Here is a 14,233-nt window from a genome sequence, read left to right as displayed (position 1 = left end):
TTTTTTTTTTTGTAGTATTTTGCTAAACAGTCAAATTTGCCTTCATTGAACCGGTAAACGAAAAATAATATACATTCATTTGTTATGTAATTTTCGTGACTAAACAAAACATCCTACGAAGTGAAAGTAAAGTACTAACCTGACACATGAATTTTATGTTCATTTCACCTTAGACTTTGTAGGTAGCTAGGGCAAAAAAAGGATGTTTGCTTAAGGCTTCAAATTCAAATAAAAAAACAATCAACAGTGAAATCCAACTGAACCTTTATGATCTGCTATATAGAGGGAGGATGCTGTGAGAACCATATATATCTTTTTATGCATGAACAAACGACAATAATACATGAACATCTTTGTTCATGCATTTTATATATATGGAAAAATACATAAAATACATGAACAAAGACATCTTTGTTCATGTATTTTGTATATTTGTTCGTGTATTTTTTTAGGTTCCTGTGTAAACTGATGAACAACGATGTATATGTGCGAACCATGAACAAATACATATAATACATGAACAAAAACACATGAACAACGATGTTCATGACTTACTGTCTTTCGACCATGTATTTTATGTATTTGTTCATAAATAAAAACACATGAAAAAAGATATTCATGTATTAAGCCATGAACATCATTGTATGCATAGTCCATTACATCAGTGCATTCATCAAACTGCGAGAAAGAAGAACAAGTTCAATAAGTACATTCTTCACATACCACATACTAATACCCGCTTTTGTGGTTGTATCATTTAAAGTCTAAACCAACTGAAAAGCAACAATAATTTATTTGAGGATAATTTAAAAAAGCATGGCTGCTAAAAATGATGTCAAATTGTTCAACTTTTATATATATACTAGATTTAAGATAATATCCGATTAGGCCTTAGACCATCTTTATCAGCAACCATCCAACCACTCAACCATCCAATCATCTTTAATATTTAATTAATTTATCTCTCTTCACATCACTATTATTCATCCCAACCCAACCAACCTCTATTTTTGTTCATTTATCAATGACCACCCCAACCATCCAACCACCCAATCACAACATAATTTTATAATTATTTTATTATTATTTTTATTCGTATTAATTTTAATAATATTAAATATAAATTAAAATATTATAAAAAATTAAAATACAAAAAATAACAAACTAATAATTTTCAGAGGTTTGGTGATATTCAGAAATATGAGAATCAGTTGGATTATGCGAGAATTCTGAATTCATAGCACAATCAAACTCTGGGAATTCATTGGAGCTTGGAATATCAACAAGATTTGGATAATAGTCTTGGGAGGGATTGAAATTTTGAGAGTTGAAGAAAGAAATTTTGAGAATTATTGTCTCAATCCATTGAAAAATAGAGAAACAAATAATAGAAGTTATATGTAGAGAGGATAAATGAGAGAATTTGAAGGTGTATTGAAATATAGCAAGAGTGGTCTCTATTTATAGATAATGAAAAAATATAAAGTGGTATAATTTTTATATTTTTTTAATATTTTATATAAAAGATATAATGACTTTTATCAATTATCTAAATAAAATTTACTGAACCAATTAAATCTTGACACTTGTCACTACACCAATGGATGGGATATTAGGAGAGAGAGACCAAGAGTGGTCTCTTTTTTCATTTGGTCGACCAGGTCTACTTCTTCTATTTTAATTGTTTTTTTTTTTTCATATTGCCAGCTTGGCGGTCGACCATTCCCCCAAAAATACTACATGGTCTTAGGTACCCAAATCCGACCTGATTCCCACCCCTAGGCCCCACCAACATGGTCCCAAAATTTCAAAAGCTGTCAATGCGACCGTCTGGGAGTAGTTGTGATAGTTAATGGAGTACGCAAAAACTTGCGTGATGTAGCCAAACTGGGACATACCAAGAAAAGGAATGGCTGTCTTTGATGAGTACAACACTGTTTAATAAATAAAGGTGCAAAATTTCAAAGGAGAGGGCCCTCTTCCACATGATGAACAGTAAGCTATTTCTTTTATTACTCTCATGAGACATTTTCTATTTTGGGCGTTATCTTGAGACATTTTCTTATTTGACAAAATTTTTACAGTATTTCATTTCATTCTAAATCAAGGTATGTTACATCTTTCTTATTTTATTATTTCCTCTAAGAAACAACAAATTGCAATCACATACTAAGTCAATATTTAACAATTTTAATTACTCAGAAACAACTAGTGTGATATTGAGACATCCTAACTATACAGCAATCTTAAGTTCTATTTTCTGGCAAGGCTCCAAACACAATTTAAAATTTGTAAATTTGCTAACTCTATTTCATTTGGTTCAAACTCTACAACTTCTTGTGATTCGGGTATGCGTGCAAGAGTGAGTACTCGTTGTTTTGCCTTCCATCTTATCTGTCTCCATCTTCTCGCAGATTTTCTTATCTCTGTAGATAAGTTCATTAAAAGAGTGAGGCATATAACGAACAAATAATATTTTTGCATATGCGCTCCAATGTCCAAGAATCCATTTTAGATATATAATCAAACACGCTCTAAAACTCTCCATAATCACGTACCAAAAACGTGAACTTTTGGATTTTTCTTTAGGTCAATTCATGAACTTTGGCCTGATTTTGGCTTTAGACATGATTCATGTATAATCTCAAGAATGATGCCACTTTTTATTTGTAGAAAATGCAGACCCAAAAAAAATTACCACTTAAAATATGACCGCGTGAATTTTTTTCCCACGCTGTCCGAGTTTCTCAATGAAATTTCCCAACACTTTCATAAAGCACGTCTGAAACCAAAATTAAGTCAGAGTTGGTGACGCTTTTGCAGTTAACCATTATTTTTTTTTCTTTTGTAGTATTTTGCTAAACAGTCAAATTTGCCTTCATTGAACCGGTAAACGAAAAATAATATACATTCATTTGTTATGTAATTTTCGTGACTAAACAAAACATCTGATGTGTGTATTTTAGTTACCTAGTTTAGTGTGTGTTTGCTATGATTTTATATGATTTTACATGGTTTGCGATATTTTGGATGTAGGAATTGAGAGAAAATTGGAGATGGATCTTGTGGATGGAAGAAGTCGAAGAAATCAAGTTTTGCATGGATTTTGATGAAGATGGTGGACTATAAAAAAGAAGTTTGAAGATTGGGCTTGGAATTAATTATCTAGAATTTAATTAGCCCAAAACTCTTGTTTTTTAATTATTCCTTATGCCTTATTATGTAAAGGGCCGAGCCCATTTATGTCCAAGGGGGAGGCGGTCACCTTAGGGATTTTAATCCCATATATATATATGTGCTTAAGTGAGGGAGCCGCACAATTAGTAGTAGATTAGGACTCTTATATTTTTGGGAGCAGCCGCATATTTTGAATTTAGCAGTTGACTTTTTGTTTTATGCAATTGCTTCCATACATTTTTAGCATGGGAATTCACCTTGTTTATTTTGCTTTTTACTCTAGGAATTAGTTTAGTACTCCCTCCGTCCCATAATAAGTGGCCACATTTCCTTTTTCGTCTGTCCCACTATAAGTGGCTGCTTTCTAAAAATGACAAAAGTTTACTTTAATTAAGTCAACAATTATTCACTAATTTGGTCAACAATTGTAGGCCACTTTCTAAAAATACCAAAATTACTTTAATTAAGTCAACAATTACTCACTAATTTGGTCAACAATTGTAGGCCACACTCTATTAAAACATATAACACTCAATTTCTTAATCTCCGTGCCGAAAAGAATGTGGCCACTTATTATGGGACGGAGGGAGTAGTTGTTTCCTTGGGGATATTGGAGCAGAGTTCGAATTATTTAGTTAGTGGAGGAAATCATTGAAGATTGATTAGAGTTTGCTTATTTTCAGAAATCGGTTTGCGTGTTTATTTATTTCTTTCGCTTATTTGTTATTTGCTTTATGTTTACTTTTGATTATTTATTTATTATTCGTTTAAGCATGAGTAGCTAAATTTTTAATTCGGCGAGAATAATGAAATTCTAATTTAATGATCTGTGAAACCTAATTGGTTTAAAATTGATTCCTATTGATTCCGATTAATTCCTAGGTTCCAAGATAATTCTGATTTTATTTAAGCCTGATCAACTTAAGTTTAATTGGATTACAGTCAATTAGTTCCTGTCAATCCGTAATTGTTGGAATTGGACTAATTAGTGATACAACTACCGTGTTCGTAGGGGGAATTAATTGGTATATTAATTATTACTGGATAATTGATATAAATTGGGTTCCTTCATCGTAAGGCTATTAGAATATTAAATCTAGGTCTGGCGTCTCCAGCTAGGTTATATTTTAATAAGGGAAATAAGCAGGTCTGGCGTCTCCAGCTGTTTATCGACACAGTAAGTAGGAATTGGGGTACGTCCGTTGCGTTTCACGGTATCCTATAACTGGTTGGTTGATAGAGATTAATTAATTATTGCGTCGAGGATCAGAGTTTGAATTAGAGTGGATTTATTTGAGCCGAATTACCCTTTTATTTGATTTACTTCAAGCATATTTTATTTGATTAAATTCTGCATTCTTAGTTTAATTAATCCTTCTTAAATTTAAGGCGTGGTGGCATCACCGATTTTCTAGACTTAAGGATTTGAATGAATTTTAACTGCTCTCTGTGGGATCGACCCTGCTTGCCATTATACTAATTTATTTTGGTAATTCCGCAGGAATTATTTTGGTGGTTGGCGACGTCTACCAAATTGGCGCCGTTGCCGGGGAGCGGTGTTAATTAATTCTTTTCCCTTTGTCTATTTTTCTTTTTTTTTATTTTCCTTGTTTATGAGCAGATCGTCCCAGCCGAACCTCCTCTTCGATAGTGAAATTGAGAAGACCGCAAAGAAGCTAAGGAAGGAGGCGAAGGCGAGGAAGCTACTGGATCTGCTGGATTCGCAGGCTGACCTTCCCGTTCGACCGGAACAGTTCGTCGAGGAGAAACCCAGTTCTGTAGCTGCGGAAGAGGTTCTGTTTGCCCAAACAGACCACAACTCAGGGACAGAATCAGACTGTGAAGAAGAAACCGACTCAATTTCGGTTGCAAGTACTGAGAGTGACATGGATGACGATCCGAGACTGTGTGATCTCTCCAGCCACGAAGCTGATGACCCCCCAACCCCGATCCGGATGCCGGCTGCTGCTACTGCTATAGAAATTAAGCTTGGGTTGCTTAATGTTCTTCCTAAGTACTATGGGAAGAAAGGAGAAGATCCATATAATTTCCTGAGCGAATTCATCAAGATCTGCAAGGTACAGAAGCTCCCCACTGATGTAACGGAGGAACACTTCAGATTAGCTGCTTTTCCCTTCACCATGACAGCAGAGGCGAACTCTTGGTTCGCGAGTCTCCCACCGTATTCTATCACTACATGGGCGGAGATGAAAAGGCTATTCCTGGAGCATTTTTTCCCTCCCACCAAGACGAACGCGCTAAAGAAGGAGATCAGTGGTGCAAAGCAGGAGTATGATGAATCGTTAAGCGCCTACTGGACCAGATTTAGGAGATTGGTGGATAGTTGCCCAAACCACAAGTTTTCTGAGGGTGACTTGTTGCAGTATTTCTACCAAGGGATGACCGTTGACACTAAGAATTTGGTTAACTCAGCAAGTGGTGGGGGATTTTCCCAAAACACGGTGAGTGAAGCCAAAAGATTAATTCAACACTTGGTGGAAGCTACGAGGGAATATGAGGAGCCGCGCATCCAACTGCTCAAGAAAGCTGCTCAAGCTAGTTCATCAGATTTTGAGGAGAAGTTCGAAGCAAGGATGGGGAAATTGGAGAGAATGTTGAGTACTGTGGTGGAGAAGGTTGCAACCGCTGGACAACCGACAGAAAATCCATGTGGAGCATGCGGTAATTCAGGCCACACGAGTTTGCAATGCACAGGGGATGAGGAAGAGTATCAAGCCCATGCAAATTCTTCCCACAATTTTTACAGCTGTGACGCGCCACTGCCCCATTTGCCCAAACGGGACCAGTACGCGAACAACCACAATGCTCCATGGAGAAACCATCCCAATTTCCGATGGAGAGATCCCGAGCCGAAGCAACCACCAACGATGCAGCAGCCACAACAGCAAAACTACCGTCCTCCACATCAAAGGACGGGGTATCAAGCTCCACAAGCTCAGCAACATCATCCCGATAAGCAAGGCAAGTCACTTGAGGAGATGATGGCGGATTTGATTGGCAACCAGCAATTTCTGCAAAATAATGTGCAACAACTTCAACAATCTCAAGCCGAGCAGAAGGTGCAAATCGAAGGACTATCCCGTCAGATGTCTCAGCTCGCCACATCCATGAATCAACTCAAGGGCCATCAAGGAAAATTGCCATCGCAAGTCCAAGTGAATCCTCAGGAAAGTGTGAACTTGATCACCTTGAGAAGTGGCAAAGAATTGGATGAACCACCAATCAAGAAAGTGGGAAAAGCTCGAGAAGGCGAATCTGGCGAGAGCAACTGTTTGCCCAAACAGAACGATTCTGAAGAACTAGTGCTCACTGGAGGTCAATCTGGAAATACGTCTCGTTTGCCCAAACAGGACGGTGAGTCCGAAGCTATGCAGAAAGGAAGGGAGGCAGAACGAGAAAGTGTTGAAGATGATTCAACCAAGGAGGAACCAATACTGAGCCTCCGCGATCTTAAGTTTGTGCCACCAGTACCTTTCCCAAGAAGGTTAGCAAGGAAGAAGCCTGAGGAAGAGATCAATGACTTCATGAGGATATTTGGAAAGTTGGAGATTAATCTTCCTTTCCTCCAAGCACTCAAACTCCCTCATCTGAGCAAGTTTTTGAAGGACTTCATCGATGGAAAGTCTAAGAAATCTGGAAAGATTGTGATGGGCGAGAACGTGTCAGCAGTGATACGAAAAGAGTTGCCGCCCAAATGCAAGGATCCAGGTATGTTTTCTCTGCCATGTTTCATCGGTGATACTAAGATTGAGCATGCTATGTGTGATCTAGGAGCTTCTATTAATGTCATGTCCTTAGCTGTTTATAATAACCTAATTGGTGTGAAGTTGGTGGCTACTAAGGTAGTGATTCAGTTGGCTGATGGGTCACGTGTTCATCCTGAGGGTCTTCTAGAGAATGTTCTTGTAAAGGTGCATGATTTTGTTTATCCTGCTGACTTTTATGTGGTGAAAATGAGTGGTATGCAGTCGAAAGAGTCAGCCGGTGTTCTGTTAGGTCGTCCTTTCTTAAGGACCACTAGGGCAGTCATTGATGTTTATAGTGGTACCATTTATTTGGATTATCATGGAGAAAAGTTTACTTTCAACATTGATGATACCATGAAAAGTCCCCTTGTTGTTAAAACTGTTTGTGCCACTAACATTACTGACCCTTCTGTCCAAGAACATCTTGAGACTAAATCTGTGCAGGATAAGTTGGAACCGACCTTGATCAAAAGGGAAACTGACCTTGATGCTCGTGGGATGAACAATGAAGAAGTCAAAGAGTCTACCAAGTCTCTTCATGCCCACCCGAAATTGGCAGATTCTGGAAACACGTTCTGTTTGCCCAAACAGGACAAAATTCTTCATGATGACCCGAAATTCACAGGTTCTGGACATACGGTTCGTTTGCCCAGACGGAAGCCACGTTATAGAACTCTGCATTTTAATGTGGAACCACCCGACTTAAAAGATAAGTGTGAGGAGGAGCTCCGTTTGGAAGCCTATAATACCAACATGGGGTATGCAGATCTAATAGCGATAGCTTATCACAATCATCGATTCTGGAGAACATTTGAAGTCGGTGAAAAGGTCCAATTCATGCTTGGAAAGCAATGGATAGGTCCTTTTGAGATACAGTCTGTTTGGCCAGGCGGACCAGTGGAGATTAAGAGTTTGGCTACGGCAAAGACGTTTGTAGTCAACTATCACAAGTTGGAGTCGTACTGCGATGCATCACACATGACGACGGTGGAAGAAATTCCATTGTCACCTCAGATGGGACTCTGATCGCATCATAAAGTCTAGCCAAAGACTTTAAATAATGGCGCTTATCGGGAGGCAACCCGATTTTCTTTCCCTTTTATTTTCCTGTTTTGCCTTTCTCTTCCTTTATTTTTGTTTCGTTAAGTTTTTCTATCAGTTTCTTAGTTTCCCTTCTTTAATTTTAATTTTTGTTATGTTTCAGTTAAAAAAAAAAAAAAAAAAAAAAAAAAAAAAAAAAAACGTGCAGCCCTACAAGAGAGCATTGCGAACTTGAGCGCCACCATTCGACAGGAGATGAGGCGGCAGCGCACACGGTGATTTCCTTCCTTTTCTTGTTTTGTTTCGCTTGTTTCTTGTGTTGTCTTTGTGTTTTTCGTTTAGTTGAGTGTCTTGTTGCTCCTTTGCTTATACTTTATTTTGTTTGCTTGAGGGCAAGCAAAATTTAAGTGTGAGGGGGGCGTCTTTGAGTTTGTTTTTTGTTGAGTCAGTTTATGTTGAGTTTTGTGAGTCTTCTGGCCAAGTAATTGATAAGTTCAGTTGTTGGAGCATGCTGTTAGATTTGAATATGTGTGATAACTTGATCTTTTTCTACTTAAGAATTGAGAACTTGTGATTGACAGTGTGTGTTTTATTACATAATGTCTGGAATGACCAAATAAAGGCGATGAGTGAATCTAAACTACACATAAGTGAGGTATTGAGCCTAATAGAGTAGAGCACTCTCTACTAATTTTTGTTTTGAGAGATTTGATGATCCATGAAGTCGTGATAATAAGTGTGTCGTATGTGGTCAATGATAAGAGGCACTAGGGTAGCCATTTGGCCTGCTTTTGAAATCCTACCCATACTCTAACCCCTAGTGAACCATGTTTGAGCCTTGCCGTGATTGTTCATCTTAGTCACTATATATATAGCCAAGGCCTATTTTTTGTGAACCTTCTCTTTGGTCCCATTGTGCATGTTAGAATTGAATTACGTCATAATTGAGTTTTTGGAGGAATGTGCATAAGGATGCTTGTTTGCCCAAACAGAATCGAGCCGAATTTACATTCTGAATCTAGGACAAATGGTCTGTTTGGCCGAACAGAGGAGGATGTTGACAGTTGGGCAGATTGTTTTTGATGTACTCTTTGCATGATTGTGTTGTTTTAATGAAGTGGTGTAGAAAAAAAAGAAACAAAAGAAGAAAAAAAAAACAGAAAAAGAAAAAGAAGAGAGAAAATAAAGGTTGCACCAAGGTTGAATTAGTATACATGCATTGAGTTGTTTGATGGTTGTTGCCCATAGTTGAGTTGGAAGTTGCTTTTCATATGTTCAGAATTCTTTTGGTGTGATTTGATTCAAGCATGCACGATATTTGATCTTCAATGTTTGAGCTTAGGACCCCTAGGATCTTGCCTACATCATTGATAGTCCTTAGCCCCATTACAACCAAAGAAGAAAAACCTTTTTGAGCCATAATGTGACAGCGAAATATCATGACTAATTGGAGTTTCTTCATGTGTGAGAATTACCTTATCTTATGGTGAGATTGAATAAGCGTGAAAGTTGCACTCATTGTTGCCTCATTTGGACTAGATTGATAATGAAAATACAGTTTGGAGGTTCATGTTCTTAGTTCGAGGGTTGGGAAGTGATGGTGAATTGCATGATTCGATTTGATAGACTGTTGCATTCCTGATGCTTTGATATTGCTTGGCTAGTCGTTTGGTTTGTTCGTGTCTTGTCTCGTTTCCCTTTTTACTTTCTTGTTCTTTGCGTGTGTTTTTTGTGTCCGTTGTTCGTTCTTTGTTTTAGAGTTTTAGTGTCGTGTCAAGGAAGGGAGTTGTCTCTAGTGGCTAATTTTCACCATTAAATTCTTCTTCATGTCATACTTGAGGACAAGTATGATCTAAGTGTGAGGGGATTTGATGTGTGTATTTTAGTTACCTAGTTTAGTGTGTGTTTGCTATGATTTTATATGATTTTACATGGTTTGCGATATTTTGGATGTAGGAATTGAGAGAAAATTGGAGATGGATCTTGTGGATGGAAGAAGTCGAAGAAATCAAATTTTGCATGGATTTTGATGAAGATGGTGGACTATGAAGAAGAAGTTTGGAGATTGGGCTTGGAATTAATTATCTAGAATTTAATTAGCCCAAAACTCTTGTTTTTTAATTATTCCTTATGCCTTATTATGTAAAGGGCCGAGCCCATTTATGTCCAAGGGGGAGGCGGTCACCTTAGGGATTTTAATCCCATATATATATGTGCTTAAGTGAAGGAGCCGCACAATTAGTAGTAGATTAGGACTCTTATATTTTTGGGAGCAGCCGCATATTTTGAATTTAGCAGTTGACTTTTTGTTTTATGCAATTGTTTCCATACGTTTTTAGCATGGGAATTCACCTTGTTTATTTTGCTTTTTACTCTAGGAATTAGTTTAGTAGTTGTTTCCTTGGGGATATTGGAGCAGAGTTCGAATTATTTAGTTAGTGGAGGAAATCATTGAAGATTGATTAGAGTTTGCTTATTTTCAGAAATCGGTTTGCGTGTTTATTTATTTCTTTCGCTTATTTGTTATTTGCTTTATGTTTACTTTTGATTATTTATTTATTATTCGTTTAAGCATGAGTAGCTAAATCTTTTAATTCGGCGAGAATAATGAAACTCTAATTTAATGATCTGTGAGACCTAATTGGTTTAAAATTGATTCCTATTGATTCCGATTAATTCCTAGGTTCCAAGATAATTCTGATTTTATTTAAGCCTGATCAACTTAAGTTTAATTGGATTACAGTCAATTAGTTCCTGTCAATCCGTAATTGTTGGAATTGGACTAATTAGTGTTCGTAGGGGGAATTAATTGGTATATTAATTATTACTAGCGTCTCTAGGATAATTGATATAAATTGGGTTCCTTCATCGTAAGGCTATTAGAATATTAAATCTAGGTCTGGCGTCTCCAACTAGGTTATATTTTAATAAGGGAAATAAGCAGGTCTGGCGTCTCCAGCTGTTTATCGACACAGTAAGTAGGAATTGGGGTACGTCCGTTGCGTTTCACGGTATCCTATAACTGGTTGGTTGATAGAGATTAATTAATTATTGCGTCGAGGATCAGAGTTTGAATTAGAGTGGATTTATTTGAGCCGAATTACCCTTTTATTTGATTTACTTCAAGCATATTTTATTTGATTAAATTCTGCATTCTTAGTTTAATTAATCCTTCTTAAATTTAAGGCGTGGTGGCATCACCGATTTTATAGATTTAGGGATTTGAATGAATTTTAACTGCTCTCTGTGGGATCGACCCTGCTTGCCATTGTATTAATTTATTTTGGTAATTCTGCAGAAATTATTTTGGTGGTTGGCGACGTCCACCAACATCCTACGAAGTGAAGTAAAGTACTAACCTGACACATGAATTTTATGTTCATTTCACCTTAGACTTTGTAGGTAGCTAGGGCAAAAAAAGGATGTTTGCTTAAGGCTTCAAATTCAAATAAAAAAACAATCAACAGTGAAATCCAACTGAACCTTTATGATCTGCTATATAGAGGGAGGATCATGGACGGAGCAAGGGGGCTAGAGCCCCCTCCCAAATTTTGAGTTTTTTTTTTTAATTTTTTTTTTAATTTTATTATATATATATATATATATATATATATAAATTTTAAAATATATATAGATATATGTTTATAACTATTATAAAATAATTTTGTTTCATAAAAGAGTATTTGGTTATTATATTATCTCATATGTACTTAATTTAAGGATAATTTTATTATTTAAACTATATAATCTATGAAATATTGTTTGTTATTATTACTATTATACTTGTCTTTTAATAAAAAAAATGCCTAATATGTATGAAATGCTAAAAAAAATTATAATGTATTGAAACTAATTTGTAATATATAGAAAATATATAATCTATGAACATGTTGTTTGTTATTATTATTATTATGCTTTCCTTTTAATAAAAAATGTCTTAAATATACGGAATGTCCAAAAAAAGTTTTGTGATATATTAAAACTATATAATCTATGAAAATATTGTTTGTTATTATTAGTATTATGCTCGTATTTTAATAAAAAAATACCTTACATATACATAATGCCCAAAAAAATTTCTCGGGGGCTACCGCTAGGGCTGTAAACGAGCCAAGCTACTCGTGAGCTATTCGATGTTCGACTCGATAAAAGCTCGATCAGTAATTTAATGAACAGCTCGTTTAGCTAAACAAGCCAAGCTTGAACATGACGATACTCGGCTCGTTAGCTCGTGAACAAGCTCGCGAAGGGATTTATCTTAAAAACATAAGATTATTCATTAAATATCTTAATATTTTATACTATATGTAGTAATATTTGGATTAAGTATCTAATTAATATCATTTATTTACAAGAAAATATTAAATATACTATTTTTGTGAATCAAAATAACTTATATATTTGAAAATTAGCTTATGTATTAGGAAAATATCTAAAATTTTAAATAAAAATAAAAATTTAAAAGGCTCGATTAGGCTCGGTACTGTATTCGACTCGATTAAAGCTCGATCGATAATTAATCAAACAGCTCGATTAGCTAAACGAGCCAAGCTTGAACAAGACACTATTCGACTCGACTCGGCTCGATTACACCCCTAGCTACCGCCCCCGAACCCCCGTACAAGTTCAGCCCCCCCCCCCCCCCCCCCCCCCCCCGATCTTAATTCCTGGCTCCGTCCCTGGGGAGGATGCTGTGAGAACCATATCTTTTTATGCATGAACAAACGACAATAATACATGAACATCTTTGTTCATGCATTTTATATATATGGAAAAATACATAAAATACATGAACAAAGACATCTTTGTTCATGTATTTTGTATATTTGTTCGCGTATTTTTTTAGGTTCTTGTGTAAACTGATGAACAACGATGTACATGTGCGAACCATGAACAAATACATATAATATATGAACAAAAACACATGAACAACGATGTTCATGACTTACTGTCTTTCGATCATGTATTTTATGTATTTGTTCATAAATAAAAGCACATGAAAAAAGATATTCATGTATTAAGCCATGAACATCGTTGTATGCATAGTCCATTACATTAGTGCATTCATCAAACTGCAAGAAAGAACAAGTTCAGTAAGTACATTCTTCACATACCACAGACTAATACCCGCTTTTGTGGTTGTATCATTTTAAGTCTAAACCAACTGAAAAGCAACAATAATTTATTTGAGGATAATTTGAAAAAGCATGGCTGCTAAAAATGATGTCAAATTGTTCAACTTTTATATATATACTAGATTTAAGATAATATCGGGTTAGCTAGGGTACCCAAATTCGACCCGATTCCCACCCCTAGGCCCCACCAACATGGTCCCAAAATTTCAAAAGCTCTAAATGCGACCTTCTGGGAGTAGTTGTGATAGTAGGCAACCTTTTATTTAAGAGTTAATGGAGTATTGCAGATGGTGGGGGTAGCGCAGTATAGGTCCCACCAACATGTTCCCAAAATTTTAAAGCCTTCAATGTGACAGAGGGTGTAGTTGTAATAGTAGATAACCTTTTGTTAAGGGTTAATAAGAACGTGAGATGCACGTTAAACATGTGTGATTTTTACTATGTAAATAAAATTCATAGATACTATTATATAATTTTAAATATTTGTATTAATTAATTTTATTTATTAAATTGACTTATTCATTTGACTATTATTATAATTTAAAAAAGGAATCAATGCAACTACTAATGAATAAATTTAAATGCAAGAAAGTAATATTCATAATATACCTCTAAATAAAAATGCAAAAAGATCTATGATAAACATTCTAAATTATCTAAATACGGAGCAAGACGAATTTTAAATCTTTTCTTGTTTGATTTTGACGATTGAAGATTTTTTGTTCTTATTTTTGGTTTGCAACAGAATGTTGTTTAGCGACACATCGTCGTCACTTGTAATCTCAATGTAGTCATCAAACTTTTTCTTGGCTAGTCTTCTTTTTTTCTTTTGCGGTTCTGTGGACAAATATTTTTAAAATTAAAAATGCATATTGCTATCTCCAAAAATAACAAAGACAATTAAAATTGTGAAATTCCAGCTGCATGCCGAGTGTCTTGAACACAATGCGAATCAATCGCATCTTTCTGATTCTTCATGATTTTGTTGTCCTGTTAAACATTTAAATATAATATTATCAAGGCAAAATAACATCATATAAATTAAATTTAAAATAAAAAAATTAACTGCGATCAAAATTTGAGTGTAGACAACATTTTTCGTCAACATTTTTG

The 14,233-nt window shown here is 35.6% G+C and overlaps 1 protein-coding gene across 1 annotated transcript in view; it reads right to left on the bottom strand.

Moving 5' to 3' along the window:
- Positions 1-14,233, bottom strand: part of LOC131016821 (putative late blight resistance protein homolog R1C-3) — a 629,159-nt gene that overhangs the window by 80,710 nt on the left and 534,216 nt on the right. The gene's annotated exons all lie outside the window — the stretch shown is intronic.

Source organism: Salvia miltiorrhiza, chromosome 3 (genome assembly GCF_028751815.1).
Source record: "Salvia miltiorrhiza cultivar Shanhuang (shh) chromosome 3, IMPLAD_Smil_shh, whole genome shotgun sequence".
In the NCBI taxonomy this organism is placed as follows: Eukaryota; Viridiplantae; Streptophyta; class Magnoliopsida; order Lamiales; family Lamiaceae; genus Salvia; species Salvia miltiorrhiza.
This window is presented reverse-complemented; position numbering and strand designations above follow the sequence as displayed.